The sequence below is a fragment of the Drosophila willistoni genome (genome assembly GCF_018902025.1).
Source record: "Drosophila willistoni isolate 14030-0811.24 chromosome 2L unlocalized genomic scaffold, UCI_dwil_1.1 Seg196, whole genome shotgun sequence".
Lineage (NCBI taxonomy): Eukaryota > Metazoa > Arthropoda > Insecta > Diptera > Drosophilidae > Drosophila > Drosophila willistoni.
The window spans coordinates 884024-902173 of record NW_025814048.1 but is presented as its reverse complement, the minus strand read 5'-3'; the positions used below and the strand labels follow the sequence as shown (position 1 = coordinate 902173).

The 18150-nt window shown below is 34.8% G+C and overlaps 1 long non-coding RNA gene across 3 annotated transcripts in view; it reads right to left on the bottom strand.

Annotated features, from left to right (window-relative positions):
• Positions 1 to 18150, bottom strand: part of LOC111519814 — a 47504-nt gene that overhangs the window by 19585 nt on the left and 9769 nt on the right. Inside the window, exons 1-2 of one of the 3 annotated variants that reach the window (XR_006953958.1) lie at positions 13618 to 13637; positions 1887 to 1927 (exon numbers count right to left, since the gene is read on the bottom strand). This is a non-coding gene — a long non-coding RNA (uncharacterized LOC111519814). Of the gene's footprint in view, positions 1 to 1886; positions 1928 to 12832; positions 12858 to 13617; positions 13638 to 18150 lie in introns of those variants that run through there. The other 2 variants (XR_006953959.1, XR_002724489.2) reach the window with 2 other exon arrangements.

Here is an 18150-nt window from a genome sequence, read left to right as displayed (position 1 = left end):
TGCGTTAATTTCATAAGCTTGAAAAAATAGATCAAATTGAACACACAAACAACTACAAAGACGACGACTACGACTACGAGATGAACGAAGAAAATAAATAGTGCATCACGTTGTTCTCTTACACTAAATCCATAAATCATATGGCGAATGAAAGAAGAGTATAAAGATAATTCCCTTTGTATAGGTAACCCACCCACACACACAAAGAAAGTGTCAAGAAAACTGATGATGATGATCAAAGTGTTTGTTAAGCGAATTAACCTCAGCTAAAGCTAAATTTGACAAAACTTTAAGTTCACTTTGCCCGCTCGCCCTTAATAAAAACATATTTTGTAACTAAACCACAATGCGAAACTAGAAAAGTTTTAAAAGTTAGGGCAAATAACAGTGGTATCCATTAGGCGGAAGAAACAATTTGCAGTGCTTTAAAACTACTCTAGATTAATCAATATTTTCATACATTTTCTGACTTTCTAAGCTACCATGTTCCATATTGTTAGGGTTGACTATGCATCATAGATTCAAGAGTGTTTAAGTGTTGTATAATGCCTAATGAAATTGTAATTTTCGAAAATTGTTCAAGTTTTACGGGTATCGAATGGAATAGGAGATTTTCCCCTTATATTCCAATCCACTACTGATGTCAATAATATCCTAGGGTTTCCTATTCATCATATTCAGTATCAAGACCGTTTCCATTAAGAGTCTACAACAAATTAGCGATAATAGAAGTAGAGGAGTTTATCACTATATAAGGCATTTACTTCCTCAACTTTAGATAGTGGGGAAAACATTTTCACTGAGTCATAAAAACTCAATGACCTGTAGCCAATTATGTAGTAATTTTTATAATACAGCAGCAGCGTATTTAAAAGTCATCGTCATTTGTAAAATTTATATTTTTCTTTCATTTTGTCTATTTGGTTTTTGCATAGTTTGTCTCTCCATGTGGCATACACTTATGGTAACCACATACCAAAACCAGATACCCAGGAGGAGACCAAAAAAATAAAGAAGGAAAACTAAAAGCAAAACGAAAATTGTCAGCGCCATCAAGTTGACAAAATGTCACTCATGTGTGTGTGTGTTTGAGTGTATGTGTGTGAGCGTGGTTGCGGGAGAAGTTGGCCACAACGTTAACTTATTGACTATGTATTTGGAAAACTATGTATTATGCTTGACTCTGTGAACCGTTTCACAACCAATTCATTTTGAAGTGTTCTTTACCTTTTTACACAGTGTGGAGGGGCCCGGCGGGGGTTAGTATTAATTTTACTCATTAAACTAACGGCATATTAAATGCACGCATTGTATACATTTTTTGTGTGTCTGAAGTGGGCAAGGTAAGGGATGCTAAAGCAATATGAAGGAAGGGGAAGTTGGGGTGGTCAGAGTGGTGGTGGGTGGTGCTCGCTACGCCTCATTAATGGCACGCCATTTGCTTTTCTTAGAGATTTTTTTGGTTTTTGTTTTTGGTCTTTCAAGGTACTTTTTCTCCTTCGCTCTTCCTCATCCTCATATCGTCGATATTTATGCCCCAAATTTATTGCCTCTGAAGTTGAAAATTTATGTGAGAGTATGAGTGTATGTGTTTTTGGGTGAGTGGATGTAGGTGCGGGTGGTGGGCTAAGAATTGCGGCGCATTTGGGTCATAAAACTGTGTAATGGAACCGCTTTTGGGTGTAGGATTTGCCAGCGTCAAGTGTTTTTCGGTTGGTCAAGTCAATCTTATAGTCTTTATCATATACATATGTTTGTGCATATACATTTATGATAAGAAAAAGGAAATGCTCCATTACATACAAAGTTCTTAAGATACAGTGTGATTTTACTTTACTATAAATAAATATTACAAAAGAAAAAAACAATCTGATTGTCGTACTTACATAATATTCGTTTGTATCTCCCCTCTCTCAGTTATTGTATCCTGAAAATGAGCAAATAAATAATACAGTTAGTATTTGTAAGCTTTATTTTTGGTTAAATATGCATTGAATATTTAATACTGATTTTCCTTTATGATGATAAAAGTTTCTTCAATTTATTTGGTCATATTTCCAGATAATGCAAATCATAATATTAAATTTCAACAAAATCGAATGACTATAAAAGACGGATGACAAATGACAAACGTTCCTTGAACACCATGGTAAGGATCATTGCAAATCTGTATTATTAGTGGGAACTTTTGCAAAAATTATATTGTTCTATAACTTGACATTAACACCAGTCCACCGATTTGCCTCTCGCTCTCTATCTCTTTCTCTTGTATGACTGACGAAAAAAAAACTTACAACTAGTAAAATTTCTCAACTTTCTCAACTAGCAACTTTGGAGACAAACTAAAACGAAATAAAAATAAGTAGTAAAGAAAAAACGCCAAAAGAAAAAAAAACGTTGGCATAACTTTTTGCCTACTTACAGCGAAATCCGCTTAAAGTGACAAAATTGCAAGGGATGCTACTTAGTATACATACATATGTGTGTGTGTGTGTGTGCGTTTGTGTGGGTGAGAGGGTGAGAGGGCGAGGCGCCTCCACCACCCGTTCCAACCACAACCCATTTCCATTTCATTCTCTTTTTCCCCACCACACAACTTAATACACTTTTTGGACCAGAATCAAAAGCAAAAGTCAAGCAACTTCATTTTCGCACAGCAAAAGCAGTAAACAAAACTCCACTCCCCGTAATCTTGCCCTCATTTGCCCATAGCCTCGCCTCCTCTCTCTTATCCATAAAAAAAACCTCGCTCATTGACTTGGCGTTACAACAAAAGTTTTCCTACAAGTTTCCTACTAGAGCTGTGAGCGCAAGAAAAGGACAGACTATGACTATGAGAAAGCCCACAGAGAGGAGAGGAGAGTAGGGAAAAGCGAAATGAGGGAGGCAAAAAGTTGGCCAAGAAAATATGTCTACACTTGCCGACATCCGCTTGCCAGTTTTAGACACGACGGACGAGTCCGCGTTGCGTGTGTCAAGAAAAGAAGGCGAAACGCTAGGGGAAACGGTACAAAGGCTAATAAACACACAAACACACACACACATACATATTTACTCATTTGTGTGTGTGTGTGTGTGTGTGTGTGTGTAAGTGTGGTTGAGTTGGGTGGCCAGGACACTATTCATTGTGTCTCATTGAATGCAAATGGCGCAAATTCAAATTACAAACCAACAATTTCCGCAAAATGTGCCTTGTTGTCGATTTTGTTTCGCCTTTGAATTTCTCTCTTTACTTTTTCTACCCACTCGCATTTCACTCTTTCTCCCCCTCCCCCTCCCCATCCCCCTTCTCACTGGCAAACGAGGCTCCTCTCTTATTTTCTCACACTGCAGGTCCGCTCCTTCTTTCTCATGTACAGTTAATTGCATGTTTTCAACGAGTGAGTGTGCGTGTGTGTGTGTGTGCGTATATTTATCCTTGTTTAATTTAATACACAAAATACCCTACAATCATTGGACTAATAGGCTATATTAGAATTACTAATCAATATGTGCATGAGGGTGTTCCAAAAGAAATTAAAAGGTATAAAGAAATTAAATTTATTTAATCCACGAATGGAGCTAAATAACGTACAGAACTTTTTTTGGCAATAACAATTTATTGTTAATTTTTTTCTTCTTTTAACTTCAACTAGACACTTTGAAAGCTGTTGTATAAGCTTAGCGACTCTTTGGATAACTGAATCAGGATTCAGATCTATCACACTTAGCATAACGTTTGGAAATGCATAAGCACTATAGTCAAACTGTGGCTAAAGAGTATTATGAGTTCGCCATTGATAACTTCATTTACTGTTTGGCATTTGTGTTTGGTATCGATGAAATCAATTAAAATGCCTTTTCCCTCTTCAAAACAGTACAAAAAAACATGGCAAATAATGGAAATTATTTTATTATTTGTTACACTGCATGTTTGGAAATTTGAGAAATTTTTGTAATCAACATTTATGGATTTATTTATGTATGTATGTTTGCCGAGCAGCTTAAACGAAGCAAGGAAAATCATAAAGTCAATAATGACTTAATCGCAAAATCCAATTTGCTAAAATATAAGAAAATTACTTTAAAATTCAATTAATAAAATAAAACAAAAAGTCCATTTTTGTGAAAAGAAAATTAGAGACTTGTGATAACTAACAAAAGCCAAAATTATGTAATAATAAAAGTTGCAACAGACACAGCCATTCATACATTTACTGGTATATCAGGTTACTATTTTAGGTCTTTTTGCTCTATCGACAAAAATATCAGTTCTTTAAATCATATATATTTTTCTCAAGAATTATTGGCTTTTATCTCGTTATACTGACAAAAATTCTCGAGAATAACTTCTTGTTATACACACATACATACATACATGTTATCAAAATTCAATAGAGCAAGAAAATTTATCAAAAATGTTACGTTTTTCTGAAAGTGCCAAAATTCATTGTTTATTTGTGAAATTATAAACTATTAATAAATAAATCAAGATACATATATCCTTATTATTATGAACTCCTAACTCCTTTTTATCTTTTAATCTTTCAAAATTTCTGCGTTTAATAGATTTTCATCATGTTAAGAAATACCGACAAGTAAACAAATCAACAGCATTGGATGGATATGGATATCATGTCCTCTGAATATATATCATAGTTATGGGAATCTCATCAAAATGACACCTAGATACATGGCTATAACGCCCCCCTAGGATCCTTTAGATATTTCAGCAAATTTATCATGCATGAGCTTGCTTTTAACTGTCATATTTGTTGTTTTTCAGTTAAATTCCGACAGTATTTGGCCTGGCTGACAGGGTGGGACTGCTTTTCTCCTATGTGTGCCTGCCTGTGTGTTTCCCTTGCTTTCCTTTTGTTTTTGTCCTTGCCATTTTCGTTTCGTTTCACAAAAAAAAACCGCCCTAGCCCCTTTTTCTCCTTCTCATCAGTTTCAAGAGCAGGCGGCACAACCTGAGAGTGCGCTGCAGCAAATAAACTCAACCAATTTATTTTCCATAACAACTGCGCGGCGAGAATGAAGAAAAAGAGAAGAGAAAGGAAGCGAAGAGGAGGGGTGGAGGACAACAAAAAAAATTGGGTTGTCTTTGTGCCCTTCAACTGTGAGACATCAACTCACCCTCCACTTCCTCCCCATTCTCCTCCTCCTCCTCCTTCTGCATCTCATCCATTTGTATAGTTGATCAGCTAGACACCCTGGCCCCTTGGCGACCCTAGCCACATCGTTCTTCTTCGTTCTCCTTCTCTGATTCTCTTCCTCCATACTTTTACAGTTGGCCCGATTTTCAATGTGCATTATATTCATGTAGCACATCCATTGTTTACAGGGCCTATTCGTAATATTGTATAACAGGCGGAGAGTAATAACAGCAACAACAACAACAACAACAACCACAGGGGGACGCAGTGGGGGACACAAAGTGGGTCCAGGCCAGACAATCTGAGCATGTCGACCCATGCAAATTTTTGAGGTCGGTGGATTTTTGTTTTTGTTATTTCTTTTTTGATTGTGGTATGGAAATGAAGATGTGAAATTTTCCTTTTCCCCTCTCCCTCTAACAAGTAAGACAAGTACCCCATACCCGCATCTCCCTTTCTCTCTCTCTCTCTCTCTCTCTCTGCCTGTTTCTCTATTTCTCTGTTTTTCTTTTCCCTGTCTTTTTTAGCATAAAACTCTCTTCCTTTATTTATAAAGATTTTTTGTGGCATATTGAAATTAATGTAAATTTTTTCATACACTTTCGACTTATTGGGCATCATATTCTTGTTATTGACTTAGTTGGCTTGCAAAAGGGCAACAACTGACGATTTTAATACTCAAATGCCATTTATTTATGATGCAAACTCTTTATCAATAAAATGAGAATAAAAAACCATGGGGGAATTACCCGTCTTAAAAAATATAATTGTAAAAAACATACGTTAATTTGTGAGAGCTTTCAGTTGGTAGATTAATTATTTTTTATTTTCAATGGTTTTACTAAAGCTGTAATCTCATTTAAAATGTTGCTTTGGAAGAAAACCTAGCTCTAGTTTTACCAAACCTTTGAACTTTACATACATAGATACATATGTACATACATATAATGAATATACATACCTATGTGTACATATATGTATAAATCTAGGTCCGAAAATGGTCGCTCCACGAATATTTGTTTAACGCTATTTTACTATGTTCTAAAAAAAAGTTTTAGTGCCTCTAACTATTTGGCTTCTCAGCCCATCTAAACTATCTCTCAGTTTTATCTATACTAAGCTCAGAATTCTTAATATTTCATCTGGATTACCTGCATCAATGTCTGGCAAAGATATGTACTTACATACATACCCACATATATTTGTATGTATATCTATTTACGACACTGTCTTCTGTCTGTTATAAAATCGCCTAGGCTCATCGGCTCAACGCTAAAAATAAGAAAATACTTTATAATTGGCCTCTCCCGACAATCGTGAGCTAGAGCTAAAGCTCAGAGGCGAAATGCCAAGATGCCAAGAGCCTTTAACTGTCCCTCCTAACGTTAAGAAGAACAACAAGAAGAGGCGGTGCCTCTTCAATTTTTTATTGTTCTCATTTTGGCCTTCATTTTGGCTTTTAGCCTAATTATTTCTTTTTCCTTGTTTTTATCATGCGAAAAGACAGAAAAAACCAAACAAATTTATGGTCATTTGCTTTTGGCATACAAGTTTTTTTTGTTCTTTTTTTATATAAAATGCTTCATGTCTTTAATTAAACAAGAGATTCTTAAATCAATATTGTTTTTATCGAAAGACAGACAAAGGGGAATGAGAGAGAGAGAGAGAGAGAAAGGAAAAGAGCGACAGAGAGAGTCTAAATGATAAGCCTTTTCAGACCAACCGGAAGGATCCAACACACACACTCTCAACAAACTGTAAAAAAAGGCAAACGTACATCGAGCAGCAACCCTTTTGAAATATTTAAAATTTCTTTCTCTTGCTGGACATTAAATATTTGCCAGCTAAAGGATTTTCATACCCTGTACCCACAAACCATATGGCAGAATGGTTATATTGAAATTTTCAATCTGCTAAAAAGCTTAGCAACAAAGAGGCAAGACTAGAGGCAAGTTTCAGTAGTCACGAAGCAGAAGTCACCTAAGGTCACATTTCTGTAAGAAGCATCGTGGAAAGCCTTAAATTGGCTAAACATTGCATTGAGACTAAAAGCTAACAACTCTTTATTATAATATAAATTTATCTTAACTTTGGAGATAATCAATAATGTTTTGAAGTTATCTAAATCGAACATTTTTGCCATAAACCAAGTGCAGTTTTTGCAAATAATTCAAGAAAAAATACACAAATTGAAGCAAAACCTGTTTATACGTCTTTACACTGATTTGCCCAATATAAATATACTATACTAACCCATAGTATCAGTTTTAGAGTCATCTTCCATTCAGTGGCTTTGTTTATAGGTAAACACCTTTTTCATTAGAACCTCAAACCAATGAGTTAAACATTGTGAAATTTGCGTAATATTTTTAACTACTCTCCCTCTTATCCCTCTTATCATCGTGAATAAAACTCTTATCAGTTAGAGAGTATAACGAAATCGTTGCCTAGAATAAATGTACGCCAATTTTTTCTTTGCCCTGCTGTGTTTCGTTTGTGCTTTCTGAAATATGTTTGCATTTTATTTTGTGGTCAGTTTCAGGTTTCGAATTTCATTCAATTATGCTTTGTGGACACACACACACACACACACATAAGTTTTTCACACAATTTCCACCTCACACGCATTTATTATTTATTTTATATATTACTGATATACTGTATGCAAATGTATGTATATAAATTTGTCTACCTTTTTGCTCTTGACTTGTCAAGTCTTTGCCGATTTATGTATTTAATTATGGGAATAAAAACGTTTTTACTTTGATTTTTATATATTTGAATGCACTAAATTCCCAGCTTAAATGTGTATTATATTCTGTGATTTTTTAACCACAAAAGACTTGCAAAAATTCTACGGAGATTGTGTGTGGCTTTGAATAAATGTGAATTGAATTAAATATTCAATTGTTAAATGTGTCAATTGCAATATGGCAATATTAAATTGAGTCTTTTGTAGGGTTTTTCTCTTCCTTTTGACACTAAAAGGAAATTGGTTTCGATATTGATTTCGGTCTCAAGTGTAAAAGAAGAAGAAAAAGTCCTCATGCAGGCTTTCTATGTACATACACATACAAATATGTATAAACAAGTCCTTTACATGGCATAAAAATACACCGCTTTTATGTAGTAAAGTAATTTCATTCAATTTAACATTTTGATCATTTACAATACCAATTTGGACAGTAAAGTGGTCATAAATTCAATTTTTTTTAAATTTGCACTCTTTGGTTTCTTTTATAGAGCACTTTTACAATTTTCCAGAACTTAAAAACGTTTTACACCAGAAAATAACACTGTCAATGTCACTTTTTAACGTTCATTAGTCAGTGAACTATATTTACTTAAGATTATAATCCAACTTCCGTTTTCGCCCACGTGTTATATTTTACGGGTAAACGTTTAACTAAGGGATTTTAACACCTTATCAAACAAATACAATGTCCTATATTTCAAAGATTACTTATGTATGTAAATTTAGCATAGAAAAATAAAGAACAGTTTATACGTTTTTGTCATTACCTGGAATTACAAAACATTGCATCTACTCTGACCGTAAAATCAAATCAATCAATTAATTGAATTAAACAATATATGTGCAGCCCCCTTAGGAACAATTTGTCTAAAGATTTGTACATATTATTCAATCAATGACTGCAAATTTGCCACTGGAATGATTAAATTAAAACATTTTTGTTATCAATTTGAAAACGCTATTCGAAAAGCTATTGGAAAAATTCGATTTAGTTTAACATCATTCAATTTTAAACAATTTCATTCTAGTAGCAAATGTTTTATAAAAATTTCCCATTCCTCATGGTTATTTATTTTTATTTTTCCTAGATCATCTGCATTTCTATAATAACAAATTACTCTCTTTTTTCCCCATCTTATCTATACAATTCTCCTGTTCAATGCTTCGTTTTGTTGTTGTTGTTGTTGTTGTTGTTATGGCCGTTTTTTGTTTTGGGTTTGTTTAATTGACTTGAAAACCAGTTTTATTTGTTTGCAAGCAACATAAAAAAAGAGAGAGAAATAAAAGGCAGCACAACAAGCATTAAAAGCAAATATAAATTGTGTACGACGCTGCAGTAGGCAGCGCTGCTTTTTGGATCTTCACCGCAATGCTGTTTTTTTTTTTCTTCTTTTTTTCGTTAAATGTTTTTATACCCTTTTCAATAAGAGAGACAGAAAAAAACGAATAATTGGATAGATAATATTGGCAAGTTTTTAAAAATGTAAACGATTTGTAAAAGTCTACCTTTGGATTGATTTGTAAAAGGGGTTATCAAACGGGTTTTCGAACCCTTGATTAACCGAGTGTTAAAAATCAGTTTCTCAAGAATTTTGCTGTGAGTTCCAGAATTTGTGTGTAAAACCAAAGGTTGAGAAGTTCAAATGTACAAATATAATTATTGGGGGGCTGCAGGAATGCAATTATCAACTCGATCACTTAATGAGTAATCATATTCACATGGAAACATTCAATTATCCAAATACTCTTTGAGTAAGTTCCAACACAAAAACAAAATCGATTGCATTTTGAAGTTGTTTTTAATTGGAAATTGAAATATGTACCTACTTATTTAGTTGTGATTCCCAACTTGTTCTAGTGTTGTAGCACACTTTATCGTTTTATTGTCAAGATTTATAACAAACCCAAATGATAGATAGATACGTCACTCCGAACGGTAAGGCGTCAAAGTACCCAGTAAGGGTATCAAAGTTCTGATGTTATTGAGATTAGCCTTTTGTACCTCTTTCGAGCTCTTTACCTCTTTTTTTGTAGTTTTCGTTTTTGTTCTACGCAAACAGAGCGAAAAGTGAAGAGCTCAAGAGAGAACGAGAAAGAGATAGGGGGAGAGAGCATGTGCTCTTTCTTTTTGCCTCTTTTTTTCTTATCATAATGCGATTATTTTTGGGCTGCCCCGGCGCGTATAAAAAAAAATAAAAGCGTAAAAGTATAGAACTTTTACGCCGTGGCAGCTTGTGTTTGGGTGTGTGTGTCTGTGTGTGTGTCGGACTGACAATTCTGTGCGTGTGTACCCACATACATACATACATATGTGTGTGTTTGTAGAGCTCCAAGCTAGCGGAGCTTTAAACTCGTTATTTGCCATCGTCGTTGTCGCTAAGCAGCAGCAGCTTCTTTTTTTTTGTTTTTTGGCTTTTCTCTCTCATTTTATCTACCTACCTGCACACACACACACACACAGGCGTTCCCTTCTCCAAGCCCCTCCCACCCTAATCAATCCACTATGAACACTATGTCTCTTCTCGTCCCATCTCTCTCACTCATTGCTTAGTTTTTGGCATTTAGCTCTGTTTGTATGTTCTTTTATTTTGCTTTTTGTTGTTGCTGTTTTGTTGTCTCTAATTTCGCTTTGCCTTATTTGCTTCTGCGTTTTAATGTTGCTTTTAATTAGAAATTAGTTGAACTTCATTATAATTATTTCCATTTTTTTTTTGTTTTTTGCTTGTTTGGCTCATATGTGCAATTTACCGTTGTGGTAATTAATTATGGCATAGATTATTCAATTTAGTTTTATTTTTATTGTTTTATTTATTACGCCTTCGTAATAATATTTAACTTGGGGTATATAACTTTTCCCCCATTAGTTTATGTATGTATGTAGATTCCTTTTTTATTTATTATTTATATCATAGAATTGTTCTGCCTGCTTTAAAGCTTTAATCTTGAAACGACCTTCCCTGTTGGCAGAAACTTACCTTCTTCCGCCCATTACTCACTCAACACAGTTTTAGATGAGCGATTTTGTTGAAAGTTCGAAGGTTAATTGAGTATACGTATTCAGAGTTCTGCCGCATAAGCCCTATGGTGAATCGGTGCTCTTTGTTATCTAACTTCCAAATAAAGGTTTTGGTTTAAAATCAACTCTTAAAACAAAAGCTCTAACTGCTTTTTAAAATTTTCCTTGTTTAGAATTAAATACTTACATATTAAGTCAGTTGGTAGGTCTTTAAAGAAACTAAATTAGGTGTTTATTCAGGCACAATTAGCCGTAGTGAATTGGGTTGGGTTTTCGGTATTTAAAGGGTAAATTTTCCAACATTGCACGATGTTTTCCGACATTTAAGGTCCTTGAAGTTTCAGATCCTCTTATAAATTTCCCCACATGACAGATATTTCACTGTGTTATTAACATTAATTCCCGACACAGTCGGAATCAAATTAAATTTTACCATAAATTTATCCCCAAATCTTCATATGGCTAATGCGCATTTTCAAGGGCCTAGAATCTAGATTATAAAAGCCCCATGGGGCAGGCAATGCAAAAAAAAAAACAAATTCAGCCAGTTCTTTCTCACATTTTTTTCTAAGCACGCTTTTTTGCTGCACACACGTATAGAAACACTAATACACGCACATGCGTGCGTCAAATGCGCTTGCCATGTCTAATTTATGCAAATTTAATTGCCATCAGACATTTTAATGAAATTGAAACATGCCTATTCGAAGGGTGGCGGGTGAAGGGGGAGGCGTTGGGGGGCCCAGTTGAGATTGCCGTTGTATTGAAAGACGAGGAGGGGCACAAGAGTGAAGGGACAGGACGCTCTGAATTTGGCTTGTGGGCGTTTACGTTTGGCTTGGTAATTTTGTATAATTTAAGAGAATTTTTATTTTTTTCGTTATTTTTGCATTGCAACGCGCATATTGAGGTCAGAGCGAAAATTTTTAGAATTTAGAATTTTGTATTTTAATTATTTTTCTTTGGATTTATTGCATAAATTAGTAAAATGGAGGGAGGGGACAGAAGCGAGGCGTTGGGTGGGTTATTCGATTGTTATTCTGTTCAATTGGCAAGTACCTAAATACTTTTGTACTTAATTAATTCAATTTTGTCGATCAATTATGTAAATTATATAAGCTGAAAATGCAATTTGAGAAATTTAGCAACATTTGATTGAGAATTATTGAAATTGGACAACGATTGACTGACATGTCCACAGGAAATTCTGTTGGAGTTTGTAATTACCTCCCAACAAGCTGTAACATCATGTATTTTATCTATTTTTATTTTTCACAAGGCAGAAATATGTGTGTAGGAATGACTTGGAGAATTTAAATTTGTTTTGTTTGTTTTAAGTGATTCTACATGTTTGTAAATTTGCTCTATTCTAATTTAATTTAGACATCGTCAGTTGGTTAACTAAAATGGGTAATTATTTTTGTAATAAAATCTTTATTATGTAAGTAAATATCTAGTCGAATTAACTAATATGTACATATACATATATGTACATACAGTGGAGGTGAAAATGATCAGTATTTAAATATTGTTCTCATTGTTTCCTTTCTACTTGTTTTTGAGTTAGGAATAATTTTAGAATTTACATATGTTTTGATCCATTGTAGTTCCATTTCCCGGTTTGTACTTTATTTCCCGAATCAGAAGAGATTTCAGAAGAAATTCAATCAGAATATTTGTATGTGTATGAATCCGATGGAAAATTTGATTTAATCGCACATTTGCATATATTTTTGCATTATTCACAACAATTCATGACTTTTCTTTTATTACGAAAAGTGTTAAATTTGATAAACATTAATGCGATTTAAGCAATTTCCAGAAATTATAAATTTTCAAAATATGGGTATACGATTTTGTGCTGACAAATTTCATTCACTAAACTTTATTTCTTTGTTTTTTTTTTGGCTTATCATTTGGTACCTCTCAAGCGGGGGGCTTGTCACCTGGGGAAACAGCTAGCCAAAGCACTGACACACACCAACATGATGACTTGCTCCAAAACGTGCGCGTGAGTGTGTGTGAGCAATTAGCAATATTTAAGATTTTATTTTTGCTCTGCTGTGCTTTAATTTTTAATTAAAAAATGTTGCCTTTTGTCTGCCGCACCCGTTTTTAAATTTTTTTCCCGCACAACGATTGATAAAAGTTTCTTTGCTATTATTTATAGGATTTGCTTTTGTTTTTTGATTTTGTGTGTTGGATTTACTACCTCTTCTTCCTCTTTTATTTCACAAAATTTTTAGATTTTCCCGCACAGTGACACGACTTTGAATGGTAAATACTTTGTTTGGAGGCGCAAAATTTTTCACACAATTTTACTAGCTTTCGTAACACTGTGCACTGTGATATGCGTGCAAAATGTCGCGACGACGACGGCGTCGACCGATGACTACAACGACGTAGAAGAGGCAGGAGGGGTGGCAGCGACATCAGCAGCAACAGCAGCAGCGCATTCGTTAAATATCTTTAATTGTTGTTAGTGTTGCCTTGTTGTTGTTGTGCGCTATTTAAACCCACACTGAGAGAGAAAGAGAGCGAAAGAGAGAGTGTGACGGAGGAGAAGAAGCGAGAGGCACAGAGAGTCCAACTGCAGCTTTGCTTTTTGACACTTGCACAAAAATACATACATACATACATATATGTATGTACATACATATGTATAGATATGGATATTTATAAAAAGCTTTATTTTTGGCAATACTTACAATAATTATCTATTTTCTTTTATTTTTAGTTTGTTTTGTTTACTTTCAAGAGCCTTGTGGTTTTTGCTATCATTTATTTATGTAGTTGTTCACTTTGTTCTTTAATTTTTACCGTTATAGTTTTGCCGACGGTCTTTTGCTCACTTTATCATCTTCATCATCACAGTTTCTGCTTCGCCTTCGCGTTTTTTTTGTATTTTTTTTTTCTTTTGCCGCCGTTTTATCGCACCCGCTATCACCCACGTTCCACGTTTTACGTATTTGCAGCAACTGAATTGTTCCATTCCATATCGTCACGCTATAGTTGGTGTGGAACAAAACGGAATGACGATGATACAGTGGGACGGATTGCGGCGTTTTGATATTGAATGTTTAACTAAGGAAATTTTTTTTCGAATTGGCAACACATCGAGAGTAAAATCAATAATTCATTTTCAATTTAGCTACCAGTTATTAAATTAGTTAATATTCTCATCAATATGATTATTTTATTAGGCATTTTTTGATTTGTGCTACATTTTTGAGTTGTATCAGCCCACTGTGACCGCGTTTCAGTACGGCACGTGAGTGAACAAACAGCGAGAGCATTTGTATGAATATGGCTATGTGTGTGTGTGTGTGTATGTGTGTATTGCGCCATCGCCGAGTTGATTTGCTGCCGTCTGAGGGTACGAACGTATGTATGTATGTATGTATATGTAAGTTTGTATGTATGTGTATATTTTTGTGTGCACATTTCGTTTGTTTACAGTTTTTCGTTATTTGATACCCTCACTCTAGGAGCCACACAACCTATGTTACCTATGACTTTTACTTTAGATACATTGACTAATTGGGAAAGGCAGAACAAATCTTTCAACGAAACTCAATAGAAAATTAATTAACACGAGTGTTAAAGCCGGGCTTTGAGATAATTAATAACTAATGTTTTAAATGATATGAAATTTGTATTGCTTTTATCAAATTAGAAAACTTACCACAATTGCTGAATAATAATAACTTCGCTTCGGAAGGAGCAAATCGCTTTCTTCGGTTACCTTTTGGTGAAAATAGAGTGCCTATCAAGCCAATGTTATCCAGGTACTTATTGACATACCCCTATGGTAATAGAAAACGTGGTTTTGAACTAGTTTGGCTCGTTCAAGCGGAAAAAATATTATGTCTACTACAAAATGTATGAACAAATTGACCTGAGTATATAAAATAAGTGATTTTCCTTTATCTAGGGTATACAGAATTCTAAGCAGCTAAAATCTCTTTAGCTGTTCCACTGGGTTTATGTTTTTCATTGCGTTTGATTGTTTTAAATTGAGATTTGTGCGCCAAAAGCGGCGTTCCATGAGGACGACAGCAGGGGATGGGGGTGGGGGGAATCACAATGCTGTTGTCAACAGAACGCATGGTGGTACTTGTTTTTGTACCCCCACCCTTGTTGCAATATGTTGCATAGACACATAGACACACAGACGCACTCACATACACACACTGTCGCATAGTGCAATATGAAAGTTTATAATAAATTGTGGCCACAAAACAGAACTAAAGTTCTCTGCATAATTTTTTACCGTGTTGCTCTCATTTTATTTCATTTGTCTAGCCTGTGAAAGACAACAAGACCAGCTAATGTTAATTGGATTTTTTTTTGGAGCGGAATGAGGGGGGAAGAACCTCCTGTGTTTTTGTCGGTCGAGTAGGCGGAGTGAGAGTTAGTGATTAGCTTACTTATTATTTTTTGTTTTTGGAAGCCTTCCTCATTCATGTCGACTTGCCTAAAATTAACCCAAAAAAAGAAGGAAAAACTATGATGGGGCATTCATAAATTACTTATGAAATCAATTAGGGTTCGTGGAATCAAATTTCTGGGGCAGTAGGAGGGCGTATACCATCAAATCAGCTTAAATATACTTGAGTTGCTCTTCCACATGCATATTAGACTTATATTTTGCAAAGGACAAAGAATGTTTCCCTTTTAAACTGGCATCACATGCAAACTAAAATGTTGAACAGAAAGTCCTTTCAATTTCGATTCTAATTAAATCATAGGGTACAATTGTTTATTCTTACTTAGCTGAGCCCTCTAGTCAGTCTTTCACCTTAAATATATTTAAATTTCACTTTCTACTTCCAAAATATTTTCAAATTGAACCCAAATCAAAAGCGAGTACAGACTGGAAAACCAATTTAGACTACATTGTAATTTCCAACCAATTTATCGGTATATTATATATAATTGCATATGTTCCAAATTCGGTCCTAGCCCAATAATTTTGTATACGTTTTTTTTTCTTAACCGCAGATTGCGCCACAAACTGCATCAACGAACGATAAATGTAATATAAACTAACTCAGAGATTTTCACACACACCCACTCACACTAAGGCAACCACACTCTCACCAACACACCAACACACACACACGCACACATATGCACATACAAATAAAAATATTACTGTTAACAAACAACACAATTGATTGCATTATTGGCAAGGCAGAGTTAAACGAGTAAAAGAAACATAACACAAACGCGTCAGAATTTCTCGTTGCACTTACAGTATGAAGTGTTTAAACCGATTAAGAGGTACCTATTATTAAAATACAAACCTCCCCTTAAATTTTTTACCTTTTAAGTATTGTGAAAGATTGAGCTACATGCTCAAATATTTGGAAATGTCAAAAAAAAGCATTGTACTTCCTTATATCTATCTTGACCAACCTATTACTTGACCAATAAATCATCTGTTGAGCACAACTAGAAAATGAAATTTCGCTAAAATATTTCTAGGAAGCTTGCCAAATCGTATATTTCAATGCCTTACAAACCTGGGACGACACCTCGGACTGTTTTTCATTAGGTGTCAAGAGAATCTTACTCGTGAAAAACGTTAACAATTTGATTCCCCTTTTTGTTTGAAGTAATTTCTGTAGGGGTTTTTAAACTAGTTTCGCTTCCACTAAGATAACCTTTTTCTTTAACCTTCAAAAATCAAGCAGGCAGTGAAATAATAATTATGTTCCAAGTGCAAAGTGAAAATTTATTAAAAGCTTTTTGATTTCATTTAAATCAAAGTTGAATGTTCCATTATAAAAATAATAATCACAATTAGATTTATAGGCGAAATAACCCATGATTTAGCAAATAACTAAGCATCATTAAGTCAAAATTCATATTTTAAATTGAATGGTCGATTAACTTTTATGCAGTTCAATAAGTTGTATATCCTAGTATCATGTTCAAACTAGTTTTTAAGCTAAAGTAAGCTAAGCTATAACAAAAAAAAAAATAAATAAAAAAAACATCAAACAATCCAACTTCGGCTAAACCGAAGTTTATATACCCTTGCAGTCCTTGGCCATAATATTTTAAGACTCACATCAGTAAATTTCATTGGGAACTCCAATTTCGTTATCTGTTTTTGGTATGTATATCACTAAATCCAGGTTTTATTCCAATAGCTTTTCAAATGGAGGCGTGACATGGCTATATCGACTCCGATTTTCTTGCTGATCGAGAATGGGGCCGGAAAGTTCTGTGTTCTGCGTGCATCCGACTTATTTTATAATACCCTCTGCGAGGGTATAAAAACATAAACAGCTTTTATGTTGCTGATAGGCGGGCTAACGGTTTTCTATACGATCACAAATGTTTCCTTTTCTTCAATGTCCTTAATGTGCGCTATTCTACCCCCTGGGCAGGTGCAGGGTACACGAACTACAACAATAATAACAATAACTACCGCTACATATGCCAATAACAGCAATAGCAATGTCATTACTACAACAACAGCAAAAATAACCACAAAAGAAGAGAGAGAGAGAGAGAGAGAGCTTGAAAGCGAAACCATAAATAGCGAAATAATGTGATAAGCGCACATGAAACGAACGACAAGCAGTTAGCCCACGCCCACAACATGAAGAGGTTTGCTTCAGTTTAGCTTAGGTGATGTCTGATGCATTCACAGAAGCTTCTGCTGCTTTCGCTGCCGCTGCCGCTGCCGTAGCTAACGTTGAGAGCATCAAGTGCTGCTAAAGCCAGAACAACGCCAACGCAATGCCAACGGGGGGTGATGGGGAGCTGTAGCAAAAGGAGCTTTGGGATGCAAACGATTCAAATTCAATGCGAGTGCAATTCGTACTCTTGCTCTCTTTCTCTTTCTGGCACATGACCAAATGCATGAATGTATGTATATGAATGTAGGTATGTGTGTGTGTATACATACAAACACAATTTATAGTTGTCAAAGTTATCGCGACGCAGTTCTGCACATTGAAATAAAATGTTCAACAATTGGTGAATATTTTATGTAGAATTTTTTCATTTTAATAACAAACTTTTAATATACCAATTTTTTTTATCGAACTGTGTTTGCGTACTTACATATGTACATATGTATGTATGTATGTTAATTGTTATTTTGATGTTTTTGTTTTTCATGTGCATATTGTTATCTTTATTTGTGGTATTATGGTGGATATGTGACCCACTGTGCCGACATTTGACCCCCCAAACCACCACCTGCTGCTGCTCTGGTGCTA